The following is a 6061-nucleotide window of genomic DNA, read 5'->3' as shown; positions in this document are numbered from 1 at the left end:
ATATGCCATCTAGGTGGGATGTTACTCTATTAGTAAATAATTCAGATCCTAATGTCACGCACTAAGAAACGAATATTACAAATAGTACAAATTATAATGCAAATTAGTAATGTTCTGCAAAATATGTAATTTGTAACGTACTTCAGATAATTTATATTATGAAGAAATACATATATATTATGAAGAAAAAAAACCTTACAGATTCGAAATCCTATAAATTAAAAAAAAATTACGAATATTCAAATTAAATTAATATTTCTAAAGATGGACTAAAACAAAAGTGATCAACGTGCTGAAAAAAATGCATTGCCAATTTCAAATTTTAAAAAAAAGCTTTTAAAGAAAACAATAGAAACAACTTTCAACTACGCCGTGAAATGAGACCACAAAGAATCAGTCGAAATATAAAATAATAAAAATTGCAGTTATAACAAAAAATAATTTAACTTTTTATTATTGGTGCTTGTCTATATCTATATCTATACTTATAATAAAGCTCAATGTGTGTGTGTGTGTGTGTGTGTGTGTGTTGGCGCTCTACAGACCAGACCCTTCGACCAACAGCTACGAAATTTGGCACGTGTATACCTTGGAGGCCGGGAATATGCACCTCGGGGTTATTTTTTCTAATTTTTAATTAAAATTCTATTTATTTAAAAAATAAGCGAAATTTTAGCGTGTTTCTGCTATAACTTCCGAAAATATTACCGCACAAAAAAGATTTTTACATCAAGTTAAAGATCAAAAACTTATCTTTTAAATGATACCAATATTTTAACCTTAAAATTAAATTTCTATTTTTAATTAATTTTTAAATAATTATTTTAACTATATTTTTCAACAATTTTTTTCGTACAAAATAAAAATAAAATTTAAGCTGCACGAGCATGTTTCGCATTCATGGGGAAAAATTAGCTTTTTTCAAAGTGTTGCCATCACATTGATGAAAGCTCCATTTAAAAATAAATTAAATCTTTTTGGAAATGAAATCTGCAAAAATATTATTTTCATCACGTGTCTGTAGGAAATGAAACAAATATGAAATATTATTTTTTCTAAAAAATAAATTCAAGAAAAATTAGTTTATGATCTTTTACACTCTCTATATTATTAATCCAATAAATCAGTTTTATTTTAAGGCAAGTTTTGTTTAATATGAACAGGATATCCATTCAAATCAGGACCACACAGCTAATTTGTAAACCTTTAGTAATAGACACAGATCTTCTAAAATGGTCTAAATGGAAAACGATTATATTTTATATAACTTGATCCGATAAATGCTCTAATATATAACGAATTTTTGATTTTACATAAAAGTTCAGCTGTGGAAATCACGTTTAACAAAATGTTCTTGAAACACTAATATTTTAAATAAAGAATTAATTTCCAATCAACTAAATCATTCACTTAAACTGACTGATTTATGAAAATTTGAATATCACTATTCAATGAAAAAGGATAATTTTAGATTTTCCATCGATCGTTTTAAAGAAAATACGCCAGTCAGCGCGCAGGTTTCTTAAGATTAATTGGCCTAAGATTATGAATATGTTGAGTTTTTCTAAATTTTTAACTTCAAAACTTCATAAATCAGTCTTAGTTAATCGTGGAAAATAGAAACATTCATTCATTTATTTAAAATTTGGTGTGTCTAGAATATTTCTCAGAGTATGATACCTTACTGCATAAAATTTAGGCTTCATAATTTTTGAAATATATTTATAGGTCAGAACAAAATATTATTATTGATTTCATTTCAATCCTTTTGAAAGCAAAACTAAAAACTGAATTTTATGCTGAATTCGAGAAATTTTTGTTGATTTTTTTTTAGATATTTCACAAATTATGAAAAATATTTTGCAGTTCATATAAGACTTAAATACCGAACGATTCTGTTTGCAGTACTCATATTCAATAATAATAATAATAAATAAATAATAACAAAAATGATAAATATAATAAAACGCTTGGTTTCATTAAAAAATATCTTTATATTAATAGCAACTTCAGCATTTCCACTTTAAATTAAAGTTGAAGTTTACCGGAAATGACAACAAATTAGGAATATATATATAGTAAATTGAACGAAACGATCTGAACAATAGTATAAGTTTGGTATGACTATCAAAATTTGAAGATTAAAAATGTTTTGTTTGAGAAGCTATTAAGAGACAAGTTATTTAAAATATTTAATTGAAAATTGTAACGAGCGGTAATACTGGTGAACCGGCTGGTCGCCAAAGGCGACTAGTTTATAGTAAAGATGGATGTGTGTGTGTGTGTGAGAGAGAGAGAGAGATAGTGTTGGCGTTCTACAGGCCAGACCATTTGACCTGCAGCTACCAAATTTGGTATATGTGTACTTTGAAGGTCGGAAATGTGCACCTCGGAGAGTTTTTAACTAGAATTTTAATTAATTAAAATTAAGCGAATTTTGGTGTATTGCTGCCACAACTTTCAAAATTATAACAGCACAAAACTGATTTTTACATGGTCTTGAAGTTCAATTTTTTTTTTTTTTTTTTTTTTTTTTTATGATACCAATGTTTTAACCAATAAATTGTTCCAATTTTTGTTGAAATTAAAAAAAAAAACACATCTAAATCATTTTTTCCAACAATTTATTTCGCACAAAATTAAAAATAAAATTTAGCCTGCACGAACATGGTATGAGTGCGTGGGAAAAATTAGCTTTTATTAGCACATTGCAATTACATTGACAAAAATTCAAACTGAAAGATTCAGTTAAATCTTAGTACTAACTAAACCTAGTAAAGTGCAAATATTCAGAAAGTGCTTGTATGAAATAGAATAATTATAAAATGTGACATTTTGTATAAAAAAAGCGAAAAAAAATTTGTGATGACTTAAAATAACTATATAGATAATTCAACGTTATTTAAGGCATAAATAATTTAATATAAAAAGAATATCCACCTTAATAGGGGCCTGATAGTTAATTTCTAAAAGTTTATTAATTAGCATATATATTTAATAAAAATGGTCTAAATAAAATAAATAATTATATTTTATGTAGTTTGAATCAATAAGTTTTCTGATAAATTGCAAATTTTAAATTTTTATACAGATTTTCTGTTCTATGAACCATATTTAATAAAATATTCTTGAGAAACAATATTTTAAAAAAGGTTTTGCATTTAAAACTTCAATTTCACTATTCTATAAAAATGCACGATTTTTTATCTTTCTATAGACCGTCTTGAAGAAAATACGCTATTCAGTGCTTGGACTACCCCTAAGACTGATTGTTTAAAATAATGAAATTCGTGATTTTCCTAAATGAATGATCTTCAAAATTTTATAACTCGATCAAGCTTCATCTGAGAAGAATTGAATTAGAAAAATATTTATTAAATATATTGCATAAATTATAAAAATAATATTTTGTGGTACACATAAGATAATAACGCTGAAAAATTCGATTTTCTGTAGTCTTATTTTTTTTAAATATTTTTCAACAAAAAAAGTGTTCGTATTTCTTTCATTTCAAATTTAAATCTTATGAGAGTTGAGAGAAAATTAGAAAGATATACAGTGCAATGAATAAAATATCGCAAGGTTTCTATAATAAAATGAGTGATGAGACTACTGAAATATGAAGTTTAAAAATATTTTGCTGTAGGAAATAATAAAAGACCAAGGCATATAATTATTTAATTGAAAATTTTAGAAAGAGAGCATTACTCCTTGCTAATCAGCTGGTCGCCAAAGGCGACTAGTATTGAACATAGTATCCTGCAAGGGCATTAATCATACAAAATCTAAACTGTATAAAATTCCGTGTCTTGAAATTTAAATCAAGGAAATAGCATTAAAATGCTTTTAACTAAAGAAATAAATGCTTTAATTAAAGAATTAAAAATTCCACTAAAAATGGGACAATTTCTGATTTTTTTTAAAAATTAACTAAGGGGAAATAAATCCTTTTCATTTTCTCTCAACTCCATTGCTCAATATAAAAGTAAATAGCATTTATAGAATCAACGGAAGAGAACAAATCACATCATTCCAAGAACATATATAAAGCTAAACAAATTAAAATATGAATGGAAATTAAAATGATATCGGTTGTTGAGCATTTTGTAACTATTTATAAATTTTATATCACTGGTGTCAAATAATTGTTTTCTTCTTTCTTATTTCAAATTATCTAATAATTCTATTCTCAAATTATCTATTAATTCTATTTCATATCACTGGTGTCAAATAATTTTTTACTTCTTTCTTATTTCAAATTATCTTAAAATCCTTTCTAAAATTCTTTCGGCATTTTCTTTCTTAACCCTTTCTAGGGCCGTGGGAAGTATGCTTGAGACCAACTTTATCAATCTTTGTATGAAATTATGTAGGTTGGCGTAAGTTCTGGCAATTTTTTTAGAAAGACAGAAACTTAGATGCTTCATTTCTTTATCTTACACAAAATGATGTGTCTTGATTTGTTACTTAATTATTAATTACCCAAATTGATTAATTAATCAAATTAAATTTATCTAATAAGCTAAATGAATCCCTTTTCTTATTCTAATTTCAAGCCTAAAAATATTTTAACATACTATGACTAGAAAAAAATGGTCCTTTAAAGGGTTAAAACGCTAAGAAAATACAAAATACCTTGAATCTTATTCTTAATCTTTCTACTATAATGGATATACTATAATATTGATGGATTCACGACAGTGCATAGTTTGTGTGTAATGGCAAAATCTTTGAGTATAAACCATGTGCAGATGTCGAGAACATTATATGAACAGAAATATTACTCCAAGAACAAATGATTTATGTAGGGTACACAAGGAATATAGTCTTTATTTTTTACCCCTACTATGCCGCTCCTTGCTATAAAATCATGAAATAATTTCTTTATTTATTATTTCTGCTTACACCAAAAGGCCTTCTTGCAGAAAATTTGTACTAAACTTTTCCATTTCCCTTAAGAAAATTAGGTGGCAAATATTATAGAGCAAAAATAGAATTTGGAGTAGAAAATATTTTAAATTATTATATATTTAATAACTTTCTAATAATTTTATTTTATTTTTATAATAATAAATTTATTTACTTTATTTCTTACATTTTTTTTCTAATATATTTATTGTTTCTATGTAAATAGTAGCTGAATAACAGTCCAATATGAGGTTATGAGAAAGATACTTCAAAATCTGTAGATGGAACAGAGTACGTATATATCTGTTGTATGCACAGATTTAGACCAAGTGTATTATACCAACTTTTTTATTCTTCGATATCTTCTGTTCTGCCTCTGTCGCATATTTTCTTCGGTGTAACCTTTGGCGAAGTTTAGAAAAGGACTCTATTTAGCATGTTATTTTAAACTTCAAATTCTTACAAAATTATCGTTCTTTTAATGGCAAGAATAAGCGGGAAAAACAACGCCAAAAAATTTATAGTAAATAAAAAAAAAAATAATCATCCAAAATACATAGAATAAAACAGTAGGTTTCAATAACAAACCCGTTTATTGGCAAGTGAATCGGACATTCAGATTTTAGTTATATTTAGAAGCTGTTTATATGATTTACTTTTGATCAGAATACATTTTAATCTTACTTAAGATAAGCCATTTGTAACGGAAACAAAAGGATTTCATTCATATAAAATAAATCAAAAATAGGGCATATATATTTATTAGTATTTTATTTCTACACTGCTTTATAAGACTAATAATACTCGAACAATAAAATAATATTGTGAAATTTTAGCCTTGAGAATAATTTTTGTGAATGGTTATCCAGCCAGCATTTGCTTCGGATTCGTATCAAAAACATGTTGTAGACTCGAGTTACCATTTTGTCCTAATTCTACATCTAAATAACATCAGCATTTCAAATACGATGAAAGCGTAACTGATTATGAAATATTTCAAGTTGAGCAATATGAATTATTGAATATAATTGAATTGAGCATAAATGGATTATAAAAATCGATAGCAAACGTTTCCTTTCTAATATTTATTATATATAAAAGCAAATGAAGCAACATGGGTAAAAAAAGCAATCGATCGAAATTGCCTATAAAT

This window comes from Argiope bruennichi, chromosome 6, assembly GCF_947563725.1.
Source record: "Argiope bruennichi chromosome 6, qqArgBrue1.1, whole genome shotgun sequence".
NCBI classification, from domain to species: domain Eukaryota; kingdom Metazoa; phylum Arthropoda; class Arachnida; order Araneae; family Araneidae; genus Argiope; species Argiope bruennichi.
The sequence above is the reverse complement of the archived record's forward strand: the minus strand, read 5'-3'. Positions refer to the sequence as shown.